Here is a 25,826-nt window from a genome sequence, read left to right on the forward strand (position 1 = left end):
TGGACAATTATCCCCCAATATGCTCCAAGATCTGGTTTTTCAGCTGAGCCCCTAAAGATTGAGCTAAAGGGAATACTTCTCAGTGCTCTCTTCCCTCCTACCTCCCCCTGAGTTACAGAACCAGCTGGGACCCCATCTGAGCTGCACGTCAGGTTGATGAAGGCTGAGGCTTCTGGTTTGCAGAGGACAGGAGGGGAGGATGCTGTGGTAAAAGCACAGTTAGGGGCCATTTCTAGCAGTCAAACCAAATCTGACACACTCAGGGCTCCCTATTGCCTCAGCAAAGCCAGGTTGTCTGTTCACCTCACATTATGCTCCCAGTTTTTAACATAGCTTTGGGTTATCCTGCTTTATTTAGCTGCCAACAGAAGGACTTTTACCATTGTGGATCAAGGCAACTGTCTCTGGAATTGATCTCATTAGCAAAGTTTCCAAAGGAAAGGAGATTAGAGAAAGCAACTGATTTTCTTGACTTGTACTGGTATTTCTGTGGCAGCCAAGCAATTTCATCTCCCTTAAAGGCATTGGTTTCAGGTCACATTTTAACTATAGTTAAGTCCTCAAATAATTCAGAAGACAATCAAGGATTAGTGACCACTCTCCCCTACAACAAAGCAAATGTTCAGCATGGCCAAGTCGTAGCTTTTGATGAATGTCAGTTTTTTCATGGGCTTTGTAAATAACATTCAAAATAAAGACAGCCTTCTGGATTTCAGTGCATACTGTATCCCTCCAGGTTAGCATGACTACAACCCAGGATGCTGGGTTGTTGTTTATCCAAAGATAAAATTTTCCCCTAAACTTGCCAGATGGACTCCAGAAAGTTTTCAGTGTTAGAAAAGAACTGCCTTCCTTTCAATACTTCTGGGATTCTGAGGAATAGGCAATTCTGTATTTATCTGGGGATATATTTTAACATGCATTATGTTTTTAACATAATTTAAATATCTGTGAAAAACCCCTAAATCTGTCACAGAAAAATCCTTCAATAAAATTTAAAGAAATTACTTAATTTTTGAATTAGTCAGTTCTGGTTTGGCTATTTTTTTTTTATTTTTCCAAAGATAATACCCTGTTCAATGTCAGACCCTGGACCCACGAAGAGGAGGAAAGGCAGCGATCTCTACGTTCCCCAAGCAGAAGTTTGAGCACAGGGCACGGACAGGAGAAAATTAATGTGTCAATTCCAAGGATTCCCTCCTCCAAATCCCCTCTTTCGGAGAGAACTAAGGGGCTTAGCAATATCTACAAAGCAGCTCTGATGTGCCTCTGCCTCCTGCAAACAGCATCCCTGCAAATCCCCGGCCAGGCAGCCTCCATGCAAGGGTCCAGATTTGGCCAGCAGTCATTATTTTTGTCTCCAAATCACAACAAATTTTACTGAAGCCACATTCTGAGTTGATTCCTGTCATCCCCAAGGAGAAAATCTCTCAATTTTTTTTTTTTTTGTCCTATATATGCACATTATATAATTCTGACTGTTATCTCTGGGGCCTCTCTGGCAAACTTTCCACTGTTCTTTCTCTGTTAGGGCTAGAAGTTATCAGAGTCAGAGTTCATTTATACTTCTGATCACTGGCTCCACAATGTCCCCAGGGTTGGGAACTCTGCTGTGGCATAGCAGAAACATAATTTTACAGCCCTTGTATTCTAATTCATTTAATTAGAGGTTTTCTTGTATCTCTGGGGGGGCTGGGAGGTGTCCTTTCATGTTTAGAGGTTTCTGTAGAAAATCTATCTCCACTCCAGAAAGTCATGGGCAAAGTTCTCCTGCAAGTGCAGATCTTGTTTGCTCTGCACCAAATTAATATTCATCACATCAGGAGCAGAATGTACCTTTCCATCTTCCCTTTGCCATTATTAGTTGGGAGGAAGAATTATTGCACAGCAACCCACAAAGAAATGCACATAATTTAAATACATTAAAATTAGGGGGGGAATTAAAAGAATATGGCAGATGGGAGACCCTGACTAAATTTAAATCTAAATGGTTAAAAGAAGTTGACTGATAAGAAGAGCTCTAATTAAGAAACATCTTGCTGCTAAAAACGTGAACTTTTACACTTATTTCATACCTCAGGCAGAGCTCAAGCAGAGGTAGATTGTATCTTCTTTAAAGAAATGAAAGAGGGGAGAAAAAATATATTAATCTGCATTGTAGTAATGCTGATATGCCCAGAGCTGAACTTCCAATTCATTGTGAGACGTTCTCTGCACAGACACAGCCAGGGCAGCTCCGCCTTGAGAAATTTTCAGTCAAACCAAGAAAAAGAGAGAGAAATAATGTGTTATCTTCATCTCCCAGAGACGTGGGGAGCTTACATGATTTCTCCAGGCTGATGAGAGAATTCTCTGATAAATCCAGATCCGAGTTTTGGGGGTTTATTTGCTCTCTGGGTGGCGGGTACAGGTGGACACACACAGAGTGAAACTGAATCCAGGTTTTCCCTATTTTCTCCAATGTGATGTACATGTAAAAAAGGGAAAAGAGGGAGGATATCCTACCCAAATATTTAATATTTCAAGTGTAACTACAACAGCACAACTAAGAGTAGAAAGGAATCTAATTTTGCACTTCCTGTGTCTGAACTAGAGTGCATATTCTGGAGCAAACAAAATTATGTTAAAAGGGAACTACAGTTTAGAAAGCAAATCAATAAAATAATTGCTGATACCTTATAAAAAACATAGCTTCAAAGTGAAATATTTTTAATACAGGAAACTGAAGGAAAACAAAGTCAAATACTTCATTTAACCTTACAGTAATTTTTCACCTTCCATTTCTGTGAGAAAACAAATATCAAGAATTCAAAAGCCATAATTCAAAGTGTTTCATTTGGTTTTTTTTTTTTCTTTTTAAGAACCTACTTGAGAGACACTGATTTGAGAGCTATGGGAATGAAAGAATTTTTAACAACCCAGACATGCATGGCAATGTCTGCCACCCAAAACCTCAAGTGTGTACTCAAACGACTTCCTGCAAAAATCATCCACTAATTTACTATTAATGAGTGATAGAGTTTATACACTTAGCTAAGTGGAAAGTGATTTTTTAAGGATATTGTATTCGCTTCCCTCAGCCACCATGGTGTAATTACAGCCAGGGAAGGCTTTTTAAAGCAGTTACAGATCACAGCTGGTCGTGTTTCTTGTGGTCTTCCAGGCCACAACACCTACAGGAAAGATAATTAGCACAGTCCAATCAGAGAATCATGTAATTATTTGGGTTGAAGGGACCTTATAGCTCATCTCCCTCAAAATCCCCTGCCATGGGCAGGGAATCTTCCACTGGACCAGGTTGCTCAGACTCTCATCCAACCTCAAACTCTTCCAGAATTTACACCAACTTCTTTAGCTGAAAAATGCCACCATGACATCCTGGAACATGAACAAGCAGCAGCTGTGATTTACTTTATTCCTGGATATTTTCATGATAGAAAAATAGTAAACAACAGGAAAATCTCATCACCTTTTGCTGACCAAATCTCTTTTTGTTCACACAGCAGATGAAAACTCAATTTCCTCTGGTAGGGAAAAAAGGAAATAAGGAAAATTGTGAAGTTCTGAATAAAGATACCATGCTAAAAATCATGTAGAAATAAAACACATGACTTAATCTAGCAGAATCAGGGAAACTCCTCCAGGGTGCTCTCATTAAACAGTCAGACCTAGAGAAATATTGTGTGGGCAGGGAGAGTATCTATGGCTTTTCTACACCCCTCACACTACTAAACTCATAATTTGCCCAAATATCAGGACACAGAAATACCACTCATCATTTTGCCTTTGTCTGGCAAAATAGTAAGAGGAAACTGCAGAGAAAGTTAACTGGAGAAATGATAAATGGGCAGCTTTGTCCTTTTTTTTCACATATATCAGAGCAATGAATCTGAACAGAGAGTTTTGGGTTTGCCTTAAAAAAAAAGCTTTTGATGATTTTTAAGGGAAAATATTTAATTTTTAATTAACTTTCTTTTTCATTCTGAGTGCCCAAATCTTATTATTTCTCCATTTATACAGACATACATATATATTCCTTTATGTCTTCTACCTTCATAATCAATATTTCACCTTTCATTTTGCTTTATACCAGATTTCTGCCACCACTGTGATGTCAATCCAGAGATAAGGGGAGTGCACAGGCATGGAATCACTTTTAGGTAAAGCAAACTTTACCTATTCCTATGTTACAGCCATGGCTCAGGACACTCTGGAGCCTCATCCAGCTTTTATCAGCCTCCTGTTATGTCAAGAGTCTCAGCAGGTATCCAGGTCTGGTATTTAAGCCAGAAGAAGAAAAATGGCTGGCAAAGATTTTTTATCATCTTAACTCTTTTAAGTCCTCATAAAAACATTTTGAAATCGTTTTGGGGGGGAAAATCCTTCAACAGCTGTTTGCGCTCCTGAGGTAGATCATGACCTGCCCCACAAGAGTTAGAGAATCCCAGGCTGGTTTGGGTGGGAAGGGACCTTCAATATCATCCAGTGCCACCCCTGCCATGCCAGGGACACCTTCCACTGTCCCAGGCTGCTCCAAGCCCTGTCCAGCCTGGCCTTGGGCATTCCAGGGATCCAGGGGCAGCCACACCCTGTGTGGGTCTCATAAGCCAACTTCTCCTGATTCCTCTCGTTGTGATATGGAGCGTTCTTCCCTTCTTTTTGACGTGAAATATTCTTCTTCAGCTCCTTAGATGGCGCTAGGTAGGGAAATTGAGGAAAAATAACAATCCCCTTCCCATGCTGTCCCACTGACCTTGGGAGAAGATCTCCCAGTGCCATTCCTGGTTCCCTCTGCTGTGGCTCCAGCCAGGTGACCCAAATGTTGACTATTTCTACAAAAATGAGCTCATCCACTTGTCCATGGAGCTCTGCCTCTCCTCCTGTTAAGAAGAATGCCTCACTTTGCTATTATAAACTTGAAATATTCACAGTACGGTGCTTACAACCCAAATCTGACAGTTTAGCAGAAAGTTTTTAGATGCCTAATCATATATCTTAATAAAAAATCATACATTCCCTGCAGAAGTGAGACAGATTCTGATTACTTGTCTTTGAGGGAACGGCCTGCTTTAGAAAATTATGTGGAGTACTCTACTATTGTACCTGTCATACACTTTTAATTAAAAATGTATTGATGCATGACTAAATTGTGCACAGTGAAAAACAGACCTATTTTAGCTCAATTGCAATAATGTCCACATAACCCAATGAAGAAGCCCATACAATTAGAACAGGAAGACAGCCCTGGCATGGTTGTACTTCTTCAGGTCAGATGTATATTCCATGGAACCAATCATCACAAATCAATGTGGCCTCAATCAGCACAAATGAATTTACTAATCTACTTTAAATACCTGCAATGAAGTCATTGCACTAATCTATTGTAAATTAAATATGTGGGGAAACGAAGGCAGAATAATGATTAACATTATTTTCAGGACTATTTCTTGACAAAGTCTGCTAACTAAGGCAATCTACACCCAATATTTAAATGCAAGAATTACATCCAACCAGAAATAAATTGGTTACAGCCAGAAGGCTGAAATCAATGCACTGTGGACAAAAAAAAATGCCTCGTGAGGCCTCTGCTAAAGGAATATTTAGTTTAGACTGACAAGAGGTAAATGTGTTTAGAAGAGAAAGAGTTGGAATTCAGAATAAAAAAGTTATCACATGTCAAAGACAATGCCCCCATTTGCAGTGTCCCCAAGTTATTCCTAAATGCCTAATTTGAATTCTTTTTTAGAATTTTTAAGACATTAAGGTAGACATAAAAGTATTTGTCTGCACATGGGGATGCGGAGCTGCTTGAGGAACTGTTGATAAAAGCAGTTAATGAGGAAAGGTTAATTATAACTCTGAGGACTGACATCATGATTTGGATTTTGAATATTTGATTAGTGGGCTTAGTTGCTTTCTCCATCAAAGGATTTTTGTTTGAAAGTAAAGATGCATGTTTCTAGGTTAATGCTTGGACTCAACATAGGATCTTTTCCAAACTTCACAATTCCACGATTCTGTCCTAAATTCATGGAAATTTTTGCTCAGGACTGAGCAAAGAAAATCAGAAGAAGAAAATAAATCTGAATTGTTCAGATATCACAGAAACAGGAAGTCTAAAAGTAGTTAATTTTTCTAGAGCATTGTCAAGATAGATAATTCCTCTTTTGCAACTAAATATTTCATTTCTGCAATTGAGATTTTATTTATATTTCTCCCTCTTTTCTCTCCTTTTCCATGTCAGAATCTGCACTGACTTTGCACTTGCATCACCCACCACGACTCTTCCAGCGACAGACAAAAATAGTTAAAAAATGCAGACAGTTTCTTGAACACTGTGGGCTGAATTTCATCAAATAAGGCTCCTTGCATGTGAAAAAAAGAGGGAAAAAAAAAGGTATTAAATGAATCAGTCTCTGCATCACTGTTTTCATTCTTTTTGCGTTAAGTGCATAAAGATTTTTCCAGCAAAACGGCTGAAAATGCCAAACCGTCAAAATCAAAACTTTACACAGGAATAAACCCAGAAAGTTTTCATACTCAGAATCAAATTTTCACCAAACTCACAGACGGACATATGGAGAACGTGGAGAAAGCAGTGTAAAAAGACACTCAGAAAAAACTGAAAAAGTTTAACTCAAATTCATCCTAAAGAGCAATTTTTAATGCACTCCTCAGTTTTCTTATTAAAATATGATTTTATTCCTCCATGAAGTTTTCGGGCTGTGAGGAAGAAACGCCATTTAATTTTAGGTCTTTTAACTGAGGTGGAAAATATAGAAATGGTGTTCTAAAATAGCAACATTTATATTGCACAAATTGCTGATAAAAAATGGCCATCTCAGAAACTCGTGTAAACACAGCCCGAATTTGGTGGTGGGCTGAGGAGTTATAAGAGTTTGATAAAATGGTTCTCCAAAGGAATTCCACTTGGGTTCATCCTCCAGAGCACAGCCCTGTGAGTAGCATCACTCCTTGTTACACGATCCCTGCTACAGCGAGGAGCAACACGATGAATTTTAGATGTAAATCTGAATTTCATGACCTTTCAAGTCACATCCTTAAACCTCATTTGAGCAGCGTTTTCTCTTTATGAATATGCAGTTGAACTGAACACCCAGAATTGACATAATTTTTTTTTTCCCTCATTTTTTAGGCCCTCTTCAGGTGTAAATTAGGCTTTTCAAGTGTCATCCTTATTTACTTTGTTCTCTGCAAAGTTAGCAATCATTCCATTTTATTTTTGGTGCATTACATGAAGATGTTTCTGCCTGATAGGGAACGCTTGCACTTGAACAGAAGCGACAGAGCAATTGTCAAGCCACTGAAATACAAATGAACACTAAAAAAGATCTTTGAAACCACTGGACTCACTCAATTTCAAATATGTGCCATATTTTTAAATTAAAAAAATAAATAAAAACTGCTTTTCTATAATAAGGAAATAGAAACATAAAAATTAAAGCACAGCTTAAATAAAGAACAAATAATCTTGCAAAGAAATGCTGGATTTGTATGTCATTATAAGCTAAGTGTATAAGCTAAAAAATTTAAAGTATTTTATATCATAGTTTAAAAATTTAAGGTCACAGAATCCTTTTTTTAAAGTAATGTCACTTCTAATAACTTATTACTTTGAGGGGATTTTCCTAAGAAAACTGCACAGTGTTATCAATAAAAAAATCTCCCAAATATAAGTGGGTCATATTAAAGCTATAACACAAAAGTGATCTAAAAATTGAAAAATTGATCTCAGGCTATTTTCTTAAGTATACCATGTTGTAAAAATAATAATAATTTAAAGAAAAATTATAATCTTCGCAAAGATTATAGCACACCAAGCAGGATTCCAGGTTTCAAAGCCTGAATATATCTGGCTTTGCAAAAAAGACAGTGACAAAATGAGAATAACACAATGTTTGTCACGTCTCAAAAGGCACAAACTGCTCCACTTCTGCTCCTAATTCACTTGGGCACTGGCAAAATCTTACCTTTCCAAGTGGCTAAAAAAAAAAAAGCAGCATTTTTAAAGCGCCTTTCCAGTCTTCCTCTTTGATTATAAATCTCTTCTTAGTTAGGAAAATTCAGAACCATCTCCTTTTTTTTTTGTTTGGAAGATTAACATATACATTACACAGAGCATCTTCCTACTGAAAATAAATGTATGATCTGGAAAAGTAGGACCAAAGCAGGGCTTGAAGATTATAGGGTTGGGGTTTTTTTCCTCTATTTCTGAAAGTAACTTACTTTAAAGTCCCTGAAATGGGGTAACATCCATCACACTCTATTTCATTAGTCTTTAAGGCAGCCTTAAATAACTGGGCCTAAAAACAGATCTTGGTTGATATGGCAAATATCTAAAAAGGATAACTCTGAAAATATCCTCTGCTGGGTTCAGCTTGGATTTTGCCCAAATAAATGCAATCACCTCTCATTATGATTGAGGAGAGGAGGGGAGAAGAGGAGAGAAGGAAAAAAAAAAAAAAAGGAAAAAAATAAAAACCTCAGGAAAGGAAAGCAAAGTGCAGCTCTGTTTAATCCATACAGACATGTCTACCCAAATCCCTTTGCTAATGTATATCTAATTCGGATAGGCTAACTCATCCTGGAATAACGAGAATCTGAAAATGTGGTGCATTTTTAGCATTCTTCAAGTGTGCTAATGTGCTTCTATAGGGGCTTTAGCGGGGAAAAAAAATTAAAATATCTATGTATATATGGGTGTGTATATATATATATATATATGAGATATAGGTGCAACTTTCTGAGCCAGGCAAGCTGATTTCTCTCATGAAATTGTGCAGTTGTGAGGTTATTTAGGAGAAGTAAGTAGCTGCTGGACAAAGCCACACAATAAACAATATTTACAAGTCAGGTGGAGCTCCACCAAGGGCATTTCATCCCTCCGCTGCTCCTCAAGCGTTCCCAGCACTTTGCTAATGTTGGCAGCTACCACTGAGTGCCAAATTCTGCCTTTTTACAGCTGCAAACAGACCTAGGATCTCTGTAAGGCAAGAAATGTGAAAGAAAAGCACTTGAAAATAAATATTTTTTCTTTTAACACCCAACACAATCCTGCCTTATCCTGCCAGTTATGCATGACAACTGCAGATTCATCCTCAGCAGCAGGAATGTGGGGAGGGACGGGGAGAAATTGAGATTTTTGTGCATTTTGCAGCTCCTTCCATGCGTGCTGCACTGGGCTCCATGCACATCCCCAGTGCCCAGCCCTGCTGCTCTCTCTGAGCCAGCATTAACTCCCCATGGCAAACCCCAAACCAGGCTCTGCTAAACCTGCACTGCTGCAATCAGGATGGGAAATAAGCACTGAGGCCCACTCTTAAAAAGCATTAAATTGAAATCGTTCCCTTTCTAGGCTTTACCCTTTATTTACATCCATAAAATTGAAATCGTCCCCTTTCTGGGCTTTACCCTTTATTTACACCCAAAAAATTGAAATCGTCCCCTTTCTGGGCTTTACCCTTTATTTACACCCAAAAAATTGAAATCATCCCCTTTCTGAGCTTTACCCTTTATTTACAGCCATAAAATTGAAATCATCCCCTTTCTGGGCTTTACCCTTTATTTACACCCAAAAAATTGAAATCAGCCCCTTTCTGGGCTTTACCCTTTATTTACAGCCATAAAATTGAAATTGTCCCCTTTCTGGGCTTTACCCTTTATTTACAGCCATAAAATTGAAATTGTCCCCTTTCTGGGCTTTACCCTTTATTTACAGCCATAAAATTGAAATCATCCCCTTTCTGGGCTTTACCCTTTATTTACACCCAAAAAATTGAAATCAGCCCCTTTCTGGGCTTTACCCTTTATTTACAGCCATAAAATTGAAATTGTCCCCTTTCTGGGCTTTACCCTTTATTTACACCAAGCCGAGGGAGTTTGAAAGTTTTCCAAGGAGGTTTTGGAGGGAGGGACCTTCAAAAAAGCAAAGCACTTTGTGCTTTTTGGGCCCCACAAGAAAAAAGTCCAGCAGTTTTGTGGGGTCTTCACACACAACTGCATTTATCCCAAAGTTTATGGAAAAGAAAGATTGAGCTTCCAGCACACCCTTCCATCTCCTCCTGCTTGTTTCACCCTCTCACCTTCTCAGACAGTCTCACCTCAGCACCAGCTGTTCACTTTAAATAGCCCCTGCTTTTTTCTTACCACCTATTCTCCATTTTTTCCTCATATTTTTCATACAGCAGCACAGTATATTAAAAAAAGCATATTGTTCATGTTTATATGGCTCATCAGGCATTTTAATTGGACTCAAATTAGCAAATAAGTGATGAACTGACACTTCTCCTCTCCAATCACAGTTTATACTTTCATTTTAAAACTCAGGTCCATATTATCACCTGAGAATGATCAGGATTTGAAGGTGACAGAGCAGCTGATGCAATTTGCATCCCTGTTAAGGAATGAATTTCCCATAATCATACACCCAGTTCAGAGGTCCTTCTTCATAGCACCACCCTTATTTTTATTCATTTTAATGTGTCACTATTTAGGTGATTTAATTCTGTGACTTGCAAGGAATTCTGTGAATAATGCCTCTGAAAGGCAGAATACAAGTTCCTTGTTAGAGAAGATGACTGAAATGGAAAATTAGAATTACATGGGCTTTTCTACATGGAGCATGCATGGAAAATGTTGTGTTCAGACAATCCTGTTTAATAATTTTACATCACTGTGACACAATAAAATTCTGAAGATGTCTGCTCCTCTCACAGCAAATATAACACCTCACCTACTTCACAAGAAAAGATATTGCTTGTACTGCAATACCAACTGCATTTGAGAGGCTCATAATTATAAATAATATAAAAGAAAAGAAGATTTTATGAGATCCTATAAAATGATGGAGAAAAAAGTTCCACATTTAGAGGGATGTTTGGAAAACAGCATTAACAAACAGGAGGATCTTCTCTCTGCAGACACTTGAACAAACCAAACCATGGATTTGCAATAAAATTATGGCAATTCATTATTGCCATAATTAAAGTGCAGTTGCAATGGCAGATATTAATGGTGCAACATGGAGTGAAAGGTGCTGGGTACAAAAAGGTTCTGGGTAGAAAAATGTTCCTTTTCCAGCCCCACACAACAGCAGGGATGGATGGAGCCTCCCTCCATCCCTGGTAAAATTCCAAGTATATAAAAGTGTGCATAACCTCATGTCTGTGTGCAATCAGGACGTAATAAATCTTACCATTAAGTTAATGCCTTCCCACAAAACTAGATTTTGGGAACAAAAAAGACAAATGGACACTTTAAAAAACTCCTTGTGTATAGAGGCTTGAACACTAAGGTACAATGGCCTTAAAAGTGAGCAGTGTAAATAAATGTTTGCTGCCTGACCTTTTTAACTGACAAATATCTCTCCTAATTTAAAAATCCGCCAGCCCATTCCCCTTCCCAAGTAGAGCCCTCCACAAAACACCACTTTTATAGGTAGTTTAGTTTTTAATGGCTCAGTAAGGATCTACAACCCCATGAAAACAGGGGTTTATGATGGCCTTTAGCTACAGAAACCTGAATGGCGCCGCTACGATTTTATTTGGTTGGAAAATAAAATATAAAAAAAAACACTTGCCCAAGTGATGTAAGAGATCTTCCCTTCACATTTCCCTCCCTGCTTCACAGAACAATACCATGTATTGGTATTTTTATATGCCAATGACTTTGGTGGTGATAAAACGCTGCCAAAAACCAGTTTTGATAAATGGTAATAAAGTCAAATGCCTCATATTACAATGAGCTTTTTTTTTAAAAGGAGAAACCTAAAATTTCATCATAATTCATACTATTTGATCCTGTAGGACCAAAAAGTTATAACATTAAAAAAAAAAACAGAACAAAAACAAAAGAATTCCAGCAAGTTATCCTTTTAATCTTAATCTCATCTCACAGAGCTCTTACCACAAAATAAAGAGTAACACATTGATGCTTGTTAAGCCATGAAACATGAATGGGAAATAAAAAATTAAATTTCTCCACTTCCAATCCCCCCTCCTCTTCCAAATGAAAGCACTCTGGTGAAAAAACGCATTTGCATTGTGAAAGTTTTGTAAGGGGTTGGGTAAGAGAGGGCAACCCCCAGCAGAGAAGCCTGAATTCAGTGGAGCTGCTGTTGTTTGGGAATGGGAATGAAGAGGATTTCCTACACGTTCAGCCTGTCAGATTTGCACTGGAGGTTTGGAAAGAGGAGTCAGTTCCAAGGTAGTGAGACATCCTGACTCCTCCTCTTCCTGGTGTGATGCTCTGGTCCCCCACTTTCAAACCAGCATTTTACAGCTCAAATCTTCTATTTTTAACAAAAACTATAGAAAGTCTCCCCTCACTCAGAGAAATTTCACTGCCCCATTTTTCCTAGAAATGACTCAATCTCAGCTCTTTTAAATTACTTTCAGACCAAGATTTTGCATCATTTCTATGCAATATCTTCCTTATTTTGCCTCTGAAATTGTATCTTGGTGAGCTGCTCTGAAGATATTTGGCTTACGCACACCTCTTCCTCAAATGTTATTTACCTCAGGAAAAAACAATAATAATATAAAATTGTCCATAAACTGACCCAACACTCGTCCCATACTCCCCATGGCTAGAGCAGCAACACGTGGGGCCAGTCCAATTCCTCAGCCCATCAGAAATGTTTCACCATGAAGGTATTTAAGGAACATTAATCAATGCCATGGTACCAGTTTTATTGCCTTATTGACTGGTCATATTGATGCCTTGGGAAGGCTGACCTAGAACAGAGACTAGACAGAGCTAAAGAACAAAGTAGGGATTTATCAAGGGCCCTCCATGGATGCACCTTGGGCAGCACCAGAGCCCAGCCAGGGCTGCACCCAAGATGAACCAAAATGGTCCCAAAATGCACGAGCGCTCCCGGGCTCTGTCCCTGGGATCAGTTCTGCTCCATTTGCATCTTGCAGTTCATTGTCCCATCCCAGCTTTAGCCCCTGCAGTCCCACCCTGCTTGTTTTTCTCTCTCCAGCCCACAGGGTTTGTGCTCTTGGGCTGAGATTTGGCTCATTTGTCCTTGGTGCCCAGCTGGAGCAGGAATTGTTTTGTCTCCCTGCTCTGTGCACAGAGCTCATCATTCCCTCATATGAAGCCCAGACACACACTAAAGCAGAGTAGAAACTGAAATATACAAAAGCCAAAACCTGAGGCATCATTTCCCCCCTACACTAAATATGGAAGAGTGTGGAAGAGAATCCAATCAGAGATTCTGTTTCCAAATGCCCATTATGACCCGTGCAAGCACAGCTCAGGAACGATTCAGAGAGGGAGAGAAGGGTCTGATAAATAAGAGATACGTGACATGGGGTGGTGTAAAGACTAAAACCGTATCAAAAACATGGATTATTTTAACATAAGGTGTTTTCCTTCCACCTCTTGGGGTTCCCTGATAGAGCCATGCGCAGGGCACCTTTTTACCTGTCTTTCTCTTACCTGGTTTTGTCAATTTCCCCTGCAGTTGCCTGCATCCCTCGGACTTGGGTTGTTTTCCCTCTCTTATGGCAGCAGAACCTGTGCAGAGGTCATTAAGCAGCAAATGTGTTAAATAGCCTTTAGCACACTTTCAGCATCATTTTCTAATTGCTTTTCTCTCTGTAGGTAGGTACAAACCACTCGCTTTAAAAGAGAGAGAGAAACCTTCTCCTGTTTCTTTAACGACTTTTATTGATAGTTTTGTTTCGCTCCTACTTTGGGTCCAGACTTCCCCGTCTATGCTGGCATTTTAAAGCAGTAATTTATGTCATAGGTTGAATCACATAATAATGGCATTTTATGGTTTATCATCCTCAGCTTTCTGGGTGTGTACCTCGGAGGCAAAAGAAGCAAATTTTTATTAACACATGTTTATACATAATTGACCATTTGGGAGGTAGGAAGGAGAAATGGCTGTGATTTACATAGTTTAAGAAATGTCTTAGAGCACCTCACCCAGTCTGGAGCTCCCACTGTGACAGATGAGCAAATGCCCATGGGAGATGACAGCATGGTATTTATGGTATTTCCTTCTGAGACAATTAAGTAACATATGCCAAGACCATAGGGATTATCTCTGAGCTACACAGTATGCAACTCGAGTTGAAGAGAAATATAATATTTTAGAAATTTGACAAACCATAGGAAAGGAAAAAAAAATGATTCAGCCACTTTAATAATGCAGTAACTTTTCTCTGACTTAATCAGACGTTTCTTGATTATTATTTTTGGGTAATAAAAGGGTGACAAGCTGCATCCCACACATTAACTTGGAGCTGCTGTGCAGGCCAGGGAAAATCTCAGCCTCACACACAAAGTACACTCTGCTATCCCAGGATTAAAGGATTTGACAGCTCACTTGGTCTAGAACAGCCCTGATTTTACACCTACAGTAAAAAATAAAGCAAATTTTAAATTCCATACGCTTTTCCTCATTAATGGTATTAATACCATACTCCTAAAATTTTTATTCTGTACTTTGAAAAGCTCATGGTCCTGGATCTTCATTGACTTTCACTGTATGCAGCCATTTATTCTTTGTAAAGTAGATGCAAAATTATATGCAATATTCAAATATATAAAAACATTAATGATTGCCTATTATTTTATATCAGCAACCTGAGAAGTAAAACAGCTTACTTATGAATGCACTTATATCCTCAGTTATTCCTCAATACCATGTACAGAGCCAACATTCTGCATCCAGTGGACCAGTATGATATAGATTGTAATATCATAATTTCTATAGGTATTAGCAACAGTACAACCATTCCAAGAATGCATTTTTCAAGTTCTTATTTTAATTATCTTATCAACTTTTTAGATGAATGGGTTTTTTCTTTCTGCAGTAAAAAGAATTTCTTCACAGGACACAAATTTGCTTTACAGGCAGTGGGAAACAACATTTGCTCCACATATTTATCCAACATGGAATCAGATATTGGGTGAATGACTGCAAGTGCAATCAGATCCATGTCACAGCATTTAAGAGGTCACCTGAAGCACTTCAGGCACTCTCACAACTGATTCCAAAATTTCTTGTGCTCAGATAAAGAGAATGGAATGGGAATCAAAATGCTTCAGATCTACCAAAAGATCAGGCTGCATAAAAGCTCCTCACGCACACCAAAACTATGAAGAATGTTGCTTTATGGGTGCAAATTCTGTCAGTTTTATATAATTGCTAATGAGTTTAAATTTCAAAAATCCAGCTTGTTTTAAAAGCTGCAGCAGTCACCATTTATTCAACTGTTCTTCTGCAGCCCCTCATGTAACAGGATACTGGCTCAGAAACAATAATATTGCTTTTTCCAAATTTGTAATCAAGTTTTCTGCAGCGTGTGTTCAAGAGGTGATAACCTTTCAACCATTCCTGCTGAAATAAAACTCACCAACACAGGGGTTTTATGATTCTGCACCAATCTTTTGTTCCAGTTTACAAACCTGTGCCAAATTTTGAACTCATTGTCTATTTTATATTAAGCCCAGCAGATTTCCATTAACATGGGAATACACATGATGGTTTTTACTTCAGAAATTGCCTAATGAAGAATGAGGGCAAAACAAGCAAAACAAGGAAATACGTAAATCTCAGCAGATATATTGACTTATTCCTCCAATAATTGTAAAACTCAGGTCAAAAGTATAATAAAGATATTAATTATAAAATAACCAAAAACTCTGGTCAAAAGTATAACAAAGATATTAATTATAAAATAACCAAGATGTCAAAGCTACCTTTTCTTTCAACAGTCCTGAGTTGAAAGCTTAAGTTCCCTTACTACAGATATCATGTGATCAGAAAATAATGCTCCAGAGAGGACATTACTGAAAGTTATGGATGGACCTGTTGGGCAGCTAATAGGTCCTTAATGGCTTTCCAAAGCAGCCCATAATCTCTGGAAAGCCATCTCTGGAGGCTCTGAATGATGCATTGTGTAATAATTTGGTGCTTCTAAACATGGTTTGTGCTATACTGATTGCAGCCCCGTCCCATCTATTCTGTGAGATTCCAGTGGAGTTCCTGGGGTTTGCTCCATCCACGCTGAGAGCGTTTACAGTTGTGAACATTCCTGATTATGACTTTATTTCAAAGCATGTGGAGTGGCCAGGATTTGGGGAGAAGGGAAATATTGACCCGGACAAGGAAGTCTGGGCCTTTTTCTCTTGCTGCTCTTCACGAGCTGATTTGGACATTTGAAATAGTGACCAGAAACCAGAGGGTATTGGAAGGACCAGTTTGAGGGGTTTTTTTGATTTAGAGATGGGTTAACTGAGAGGTGTTTTTAAAAAAGTTTATTCTATTTTTAGCTTCATGTGAAGGGTGAGACAATAGGGATGTTATAATTTATGTTATTACAATTAGAAGCTAGCTAATTTCTTAATTAAAATACACTATAAGCATTTCTTGGCCTGTCAACTTTAGCCACAACATGCTGCAAATGCCTTAAAACCAATCATCTAAAATTATCCCTTGTGAATCCTACTACAATACATCTTTCGTAGTTCTATTTCTCCAAAATATCTAATATAATTTATAAAACCACCTTTTAAAACTAATTTCTAATTCCATTTCTCTCTCAACAATACCTATCCCTATTCCATAACATTTCTAAATCAACAATCAATTTATCTCAAAGTTTACATACAGATACACACTAGATAAACCTTCTATCAAACTTTCAAAATTTTCTATAAATCTATTTCCCACAGACCCGCAGGTCCAAACACAAGTTTACCTTATATCTTTATCTGCTGTCCCTGTGCATCACTGGAACTAGTCACATGTGCTCACCAGCATCTCATTACTGGGATTTTTAAATTTCAAATGTTCTCAGCACGTAGGAAAAACTGAACCCAATAGTGAATTTCTCCTCAGTTAATCTGATTTCACCCTTTGCTCCAAGATTCTCTTACCCAGCAAAGCCTTCTGCAGGAGCACAGGAAAGGGTTTAGCACAGAGCAACGCTTGGTAGCAGCATCCAGCCTCTGTCAGAGTAGTCCTGGGGCAGGAATAATCCTCCAGCCATGCCTTCTGCTCCCTCCTGCTCCCCCACACCAACAGATGCTGCAGCCTCCCAGACACACACTTCTCTCACTCAGGCACCAAACGCACAAAAACCAGAAATCTGAAATTTGGATCAGCCTCAGTCCAGCTCTTCCACCCCACTGGACTGATGTGCAATGGCCAGAGTGAGGGAAATCTTGGAGAACCCTTGTTTTTGTGGTGAACACCACTGTAAATTAATATCTTCAGCTGTAATTAGGACAGTCTGTTCATCTGTTTTTTAATACAATTGTGTTGTTATAATTTGGCTACAAACTATACTATACTATCTACTTCCTAGATACAAGATAAAATATGAGAAATATATATTCAACATAGAAAATTCACATTATTGAGTAGGTTCAGTGGGTTTTTCTGTTCCCCCTGCCCCAGGAACTCCTCTTTTAACATTTTGGGAACTGCCAGCATCAACACAGTACAAACTGACACAGCACTACAGCTGGGTCCAAAACTGCAAATCCACCCTGAAGGGGTAAATACACAAGCTCAGTGGCTGCTGCAGGCAGAAATATTTGTTGGAGGTATCCGAACATCCAAAAAAAGGAGGCTCAGACAGCAGAACATCTCATCCTGCCTCTTCTTGCATGACTTTAGAAGGTGAGATTAGCCCCAGGATGTGTCCCACAGCACAATTCCACACAGGAAAGGTCCAGCTCTCCACTCAGCTCCCAGACATTTTCATCCTGAGCAGTGATGATGTCAAAACACAGCACAGAATTTTCAGCTTAAGTGTTTGGGGTTTTTTTTTTTTCTTTTTCCAAGAACAGGAAATATGGGTTGAGTAGTACTGTTAAAAAAAAAAAAAACACATAAAAATCAGACATTGCTGTTACAGGAGGGAGCTTGGGATGAGTGCAATTACATCAATATTATTGTAATTAATGATTACATCATGCTTGAGAAAAGGAGCACAGAAAAGGTTGGTATTAACATGCAAGACACGGCAGAGTGATATCAATACTCATTTTACTCTTCAGGTTTTTCTTTTTTTTAAAAAAGCTAATAGCTGTCAAAAATACCCATTATAGGCTAGTCTATAATTTGTAGAAGTCAAGTAATACATTTTTTCTGAAGGTATAATGGATGCTCCACGGAGCAATTATTTTAGAAAGACAACTTCATCTCAGCTGTCTCATGCCAGCAGAACTATTTAAGAGCCAGAAATGCATAATTCAACATGGAAGAGCTGTCAGATTTGAGAATACCTTTAAATTATAAAAACTTAGCACCACTAGTCAGTTATAATTATAATGGAAATGTAGTTTTCTGTCGTTTTATCATAGCAAACATCTCTTAAGAAGCAATTTCGTGTGTTAAAATATTTTGGCAAAGTGACTTTTGATTCTAAAGGGATACAGATTATCCAGTTTTATACCTGAATATTTTCCTCACAAATTGAATGTAACAGCTTACATTGTACAAGATGGCAAAGCAGGAGTATTATTAAAACCCCATTGGAAATTGTTACTGTGAAACAATGAGCAGCATAACTCACTAGGACAGGTCAAGTTATGCACAAAAAATATTATTTTATTACAAAATATGACAAGACAGTTTTTCAGCAGACAGTCAATTATTTTATACAGCTCACAGCCAAAACACAGAAGGCAGTTCTTCTTTTGACTTTGGCTTCTTTTAGAGACTAGAAAACCAAATTATGAATCATTAAATAGTCACTCAGATGGGTTTAGGACCAACAAAATATAGTAAAAGTACTCTCAGAAAATTCAGGTAATATTTAAATACTTTGAAAAATTCTTTTTTTTTTTTTTTTTGATTGGTTGGGTTTTTTTTGTTTTGTTTTGTTTTTTTGTCCAGGGTATTGCAAAATCAATTTTTTTCCCTTTAGGCAATACCAGAAAAATTCTCATGGTTTCACTCAGAGAAAAAAGCCTATTGAATTATTATCAGGTTATATCAGACACCAAATAAATGGTTTTTTGGCACTTCCCTCCAAGAGCTGAACTCAACTACCAAAGGGTCATTCCAGGTCATTACCAGGGTTGAATTTCATTTTCCTTTCTCACTTTGTTTGCTGAGACCCACAGCAGTCCCAGTCCTCTCCACTACAGCGGAAATTTAAAACTGTTGTATTAATTTTTTTTTTTTTTTTTTTTTGCTTTTCAAGTGAATTCCCAAGAATTTTAGAAACCGTACTCAATTTCCTTCAAAATTCTGAAAATCAGTAAGGACTTTTTAAAATGTTCACAAATAGCTCATTCTTCAACCTTTCCCTAAATTTCACGGAATTATCTTCTCAAAAATGTTCACCCAAACCTTCACATGGTCATTTCTCGGGCTAATTAGCTTTTTTCTAATGATGCTGGTGCTGATGAGCATCACACTTCCCAGATCTCTCCTGGCCTTTCTGCCCAGACCACCCCTGAGTGAGCAGAGAAGCATTTTCCCCTCATGGCTTGTGGTCAGTTGGTTTTCATTCCAGACTTTTGCTGAATAACAATGTGTGAATTCAAGTCCATGCTTCATTTTAAGCGACTCCACCATCCCAAGCGCTCACAGCCAATTTTAAGCAGGTTTGTGATGGGAAAAACATTGAGTTTTAGCATTAAATATAACAATCAAGTGGTAGTTCTTGGAATTTAATGCAAATCCTTGGAATTATTCTGGCAGTAAAGTTATTTCATGATAAGAAGGGAGGGTAGGAATGATGTCCCTCCTTTCCGCCCACAGCCTAAAATGAGATTACATGGAAAAGATGGAAAGTTTTCTTACCATTCTGTCCCTAAAGGGAGAAGCAGCACATTAACAAAGTGCTGAGAAACGGGAGATCGACTTCAGAAAATATCAATTTCTTGTTTCTATGGCCTCAACATGATGTAGTATTGCATAACATAATACAAATTAAGGAATTAAATTGGTTTCATTTCATCTGATTTCCTGGCAGGCTTTAATGTGTTAAGTATTTACTAAAGAGGCAATTGGGATGCATGCAGCATTCAGAATTATAATTTATTAACACATCTTCAGTAGTGGCACACATTATCTTCCACAGTCTCACCTGTAAATTTCTGGGTTAAATCAGGTTCTGTCCCAACAGCACACTCAGTCTCAAGACACACAGTGGTGTTTTCAACCAGCAGATTTCCAGCACTCTGCAACATTTACCTTTATTCTGCATTTTTTCATTAATGCACAGATGTAATTGCTTAAATGGAGCTTCAAAATTAATGCTATAAATACAAATTTGGGGTTTGCAGGACACCGCACCGTAGACTTTCCATGAGTCAACAAAACCCAAAGTTTGCCAACCTCCACTAAACAACACGCAGGCAATTTACTAATAATGAATAATAAATATATTTTAATAGCTCCTTGCTTTGCTGTGCCACAGATTTGATTTAAGGGTGGCTGGGGGCTGCCCCATCCTCTGCAGACGTGGCCAGGGAAGGTTGGGAAAGGGGCTGGGCTTGGAGCCTTTGTTTCAGAGAAACTCCAAGGATTTGCTTCTAGGGCAGGTTTTAGTCTCATTCCTGTGTCCACACTAATAATGCAAAGCTGCTGGAACTACTAAATTTCCCAGCACATAATTAAAATTAGCAGTGTTGGGACCTCACGCCCATGTGCTCTACAACAAGGGAAATGTTAATTTTGCAAGGTTTGGAGAGAAGGGAAGGAAAACTTCCTGGTTTTTAGCAGTTTCAGACATATTCCAATAGCAAGTAGGGATTTAACTGGTTTGCAGTGATGTTTTAGAAAATCCAGACACATCATTCCTGGCTATTCCAATGGTTTGAAGGGCCCTACAAAACCACTGCATTGTGTTTGGGACCTCGATTGTCCTCTGTCCACCACAAACCAGGAAATCCATGTGGATATCTCCCTATAGCACTGCAATCCACTGAGGAATGGGGATGAAAAAAAAAATTACATATTTATATAAATATATACATTTTTATATTTTTATATATATATATATGTAATATATATACATATTTAAATATATAAAAATATGTATGTATATTTATTTTTATATATAAATGTATATTTATACATCTAAATATATTTATATTTATATATAGTATATATTTATAGATATCAATATGAATTTATATATGTATATATTACATATATAAATATATATTTATATATAAATATATAAATATATATAGTACACATATACACAAAAATATTTGTATATATCTATGTAATATACATATTATTTATAAAATGCATATTTTTACCACAAAAACTACTAGCATTAAAAGGTGTCAGATTTTTTTTCCTCCTTCATTTTACATAAAACTCAACTCAAGGACATATTGCCTCCTGCCTTCCCCTGACACAAAGTGTATTTACAGTAGGGCCTAAAAGTTTTTACTCCAGTTTCTCAGTCCAACACTCTTGAATTCGATTAATGGAGACATTGGAGCACTTATGTCAAGTTATGCTGCATATAAATGGGGATAAAAGGATTACCAGGTTATAAATCAATTGAGAGATTCAGGGATATAAATCTCAGGGACACTGGGCTTCAGCCTTAATGGAAATGCAGAATTCCATTGGCTAATCACAATTTAGATTGCTACCAGATACATGACTGAGTTTCACTGGGTGTCCTAAAAAAATCTCCCTGCTATTGAGGAGAGCTGGGAAAATTAGGGACAAAACCCCAAAACCTTAGAAGGTATCCCAAAATAATCCACTTCCATGTTTACAGCAAACTTGGAAGGAAACTGTGCTGGCAAAACTGATTTTTTTAGACAGAAAATTAAGCTACATCGTTGTTGGTGTAAAATTCATTGTTCTTTTTTACATGGTTAATGCAAAATAGGAGGATATTTTACCTAAATTAATCTCTCATAAAAGTAGATTTACTTAAAGAAAAATAAGCACAAAGATAAGATACACGTACAGAAATGCAAAAGTTGTGTGACAAAGCTGTGTCATGGTCAAGTTAAAAAATGTTTTATAATGCTTTTAGCCCCTTAAGGAACTTTGGTTTTGCAGAAATATAGCTTTTAATATTAAATTTAAGGAAAAAAGAAAAAAAGGAAAGGAAAAGGAAGGGAAAAGGAAGGGAAAGAAAAAAGAAGGAAAAAAAATTAAGAAAAATAAAAAAAAAGTCTTGCCTTTGACAAAACAGAGCAGGACAGAAGGCTCCAACATGCAGAAAAAAGTGAATATTCCAGGTGCCCTGCTCGTTTTTTCCTGGAGAGGGGAGAAGGTTAATCAGGTCAAAAGGCAGAAATCTCCAACCTGGTGCTGAGGAATAGAGAAGGAGAGAGGCACAGCTGGGGAGAGATCAGAAATCTTCACTTCAGCACCTCTGGGAAAGGGGAACGACTTTGTGGGAACGGGAAGGCTCAGCTTTCCTCAGGGGTGCGATAACCCCTGGCTGTGCCTGACAGAGAACATTTCTGCTGAGGCCTGGAAGGACTTGGAGCCAAGCAGGCACAGTGGGAAAGGGAATGTTGGGCTGGATAAGTGAAATTTTAAAGGACAGTTCACACCCAAAGGCTCCCCTGGGAGTTTATAAATGCAATATCTAACTCCTAGAACCAATCAAAGACAAGTCAAAACCAACTCAACTCGTGCACTGATTATTTGGGAGCTTTTGCAGGCTAGGATATATTTTAAGCTTATCTAGCACCTAATATCATCATTAAAATGACCTCATGTTCAACTGAGCATTGCCCTATCTTCTAGATATGAGCAGGGTAAATCTATTCTAGAGGCTTTGCTTTGTAACAAAAAACTTCATATTAGAAATTCTGCTGTGTTAAGCACAAAACACCTCCACAGAGAGGGTCTGGTTTGTTTCCATAAATCAGGAAGCATTAGGACATTCCACTGGCAATAATGAGAATGCACTGGGCAGACTTGACCCCGAGCAGCCAGGGTGGGGAGGGTGGCATGGACATTAAATTAAGCCGCGTTTCCTTTTGTCACTGCCAGTTCTACACCCAGGTTCCAATGCCAGTGTTTCATCCATCACCCCTGCAGGGCACCGTGGTGCCAACGTGGGCTGGGACATCACTGTGAGGGCACACTGGGCATTTTTACATTACCAGTAAAAATTGGGGCTTACTACGAAATGTCTGCCATGTCATTTTTTAAAAAATAATTTTAAATTAATGTGATCAATTTTAAGCCGAGGCAAAGAAACAGAGTGGAAGGAGTGGGGGTCATTTCCAAGTCCTTCATAGTGTGCTTTGGCTCCAGGCCAAAGAGACCTGTAATAAATAAGGTCTTTTAAATATAAATATAATTTAAAAATAAAAAGGTTTTTTAAATATAAATATAATTTAAAAATAAATATATTAATTATAATAAACAAAAATAAATATAAATAATAAATATAATAAAAATCTTTAACAGTAAATATTTAGAAGCACTTTGGTATTTTCAGACAAGGTTGGAGGATTTTCGAGAACACCATTTCCATTTTGCTGGGCAGCCAAATGTATATACCAGGTACAACATAATTTAATTAGTCAATTATTACCTAAAATATCTCCAATGGTATGCATAGACTTCAAAATTCATGGTTTGGTATATTTTTATGAAATGTTTCCGTTATTATTTGGGAGGAACTTGGAAATCCAGGAATTTTGAAGAAGAGAGGAAAGAGTTGCACCCTTTTAGATTTGTTCTGCCACAACAAGATCAAGCAATGGGTCAATGAAAATACAACAACAATGGAGTTACCACTATTTTTAAAATATCCTCCATAATTTATAACATCAATTCAATGCCTTGTTTGCCAACAGAACAATTATTATCTATTTCAGACCTTTTGGATCCTCAGGATTTACTAACTATCTCAAATTTTCATTTCTTCAGCACAGAAATTTCAGTGAGTACAGTGATTAGTGGTAATGAAAGCAAGTTTTCCTCAGATATTTAGTTCCAAGAGGAAACCCTCACCCTAGGAACACAAATTTACTTTTCAGCATTTCCCAATATTAATATGATTCCTAATAGAAACAATAATTATGGGCCAGTCCAAAGACCACTGAAGCCATCCCATGGCTTTGCCCATTTATATCAAACTGTCTGAACATTCCAACAGCCTCCAACAGAACACAAAAAGTACCTTGTAGGAAAGAAAAACAGCATTTTCCTCAAGTTTGATTTCATCATCATTATTATCCCAAAGCTTTTGCAAAGGATAGCTGTTTGTCACAAATAATATTGAAAAGAAAGGGTTTGTAACTGCAATTTTTGCACTCTTTACTTATTTGGAGCCATTTACTAAAGTAAATTACAGCAAGGAGTGGTTATTGTGCTAATGCAGGAAGAATCTGCCCTTTATAACTGCAAAATTTCATAATAATGTCTTTTACAGTGTGGTCCAAACCTGATTACTCATAGAAAGGACAATAAAGGATGAAAGCAGATGCTCATAAAAAACCCTGCAATATCCATGAAAAAAAAAAAAACAACCAAAAAACCAACCCTGCCTTAAACATCACATTGAATAAAGAAATAGAAGATGGAGTTCTTCAGATTTTTCAGATTTTACTTTTATAATAAAAGGGGAGACAAAAATACAAATATATTTTCTAAAAATATGAAGTCGGGGAGAAAGAATCTGACTAGCTTGAAATGTATTTGCAGAGATTTGGAATTTTGCAAAAATATTTATACTTTCCCTATTTTCCTCCTTTGGAATATCGTTTTTCATGCTTCCAAAATATTAGGGATTTTTTTTTTAAGTTTTAAAATTTTGTCATTATTCTTCTATTTTGTTGTTAAATAAACTTTGTTAGATTTATAGGACAATGCAAAAAAAAATCTCCAACCTTCAAAATTAAAATAACACTAGCAATAATAAAATAAAGTTTATTATTCATACTATAATAAAAATGTACTAATACAAAGAATGACGACATTAAAATAAAAAAAAATATTAAAAAACCCAAAAAACCATTTAGAGTTGAACCCTGGTAGATAAGAAACTGTCAGGATTAGGATTTAAACCTGACTCTCAACTCTGAGCATCCCCCCCAAGACTCAGCATTAAATCCTATTTTTTAGTATCATATGGAAAGAATCTTCTTGAATTTTCAGACTGGATGCTAAAATTTCATCACTGGAGGCAAGAAAAAAAAATGAGCAGCAAAAAGAAAAAGAGGTGACCTGGATGAGCTGGACTCAGAAATTCAACACTAGAAAATTGTGTTTGATGTGGAATCAGACAGCAAGTGAACATGAAACCATCAAGGCTTGGCACTCCAAGCACAGCTGGAATTTACAGCCGAAACTGATTCCCAAACATGTACCTGTGAAATTAATACTTCACTCCCTTTCAGTATCTTCATACATCTTTGATTTTATCACAACCTGATCCTCAATAGAAAATTTTCAGGAAATTTCCTTGATTTCTGCCCATTCTGCAGCATGACAAATACACCAGAATTCAGGGCAGCCACATGCATTGGAAGAAATGATTTCCATTAATTTTCTTTTCTCCTGTTGCAGGAACTCTTTTTTAATAGGAAAAATTCCCATCTATACCTTTAGGTACATGTGTCAATGCACCTGTGTGAAGAATTACAAAAGTGAAGAACAAATGTGGTTTTGCTACAATTTTTATAAAAGCGCATGCATATTTATACATAAAATCAATGTATGTTTACATATCTGTATCCATTTTTACATAGATGTGCATCTCTACCTCCATGTGTTCAGGTATTTGCAGATAGAAACACAAAAATATAAATATATACGCATATGTATGTATCCCTCTGATCTTCTTTCCTCACCAACCACAGCCCTTTATTCAGTG

The sequence above is a fragment of the Molothrus aeneus genome, chromosome 7, assembly GCF_037042795.1.
Source record: "Molothrus aeneus isolate 106 chromosome 7, BPBGC_Maene_1.0, whole genome shotgun sequence".
NCBI lineage: Eukaryota > Metazoa > Chordata > Aves > Passeriformes > Icteridae > Molothrus > Molothrus aeneus.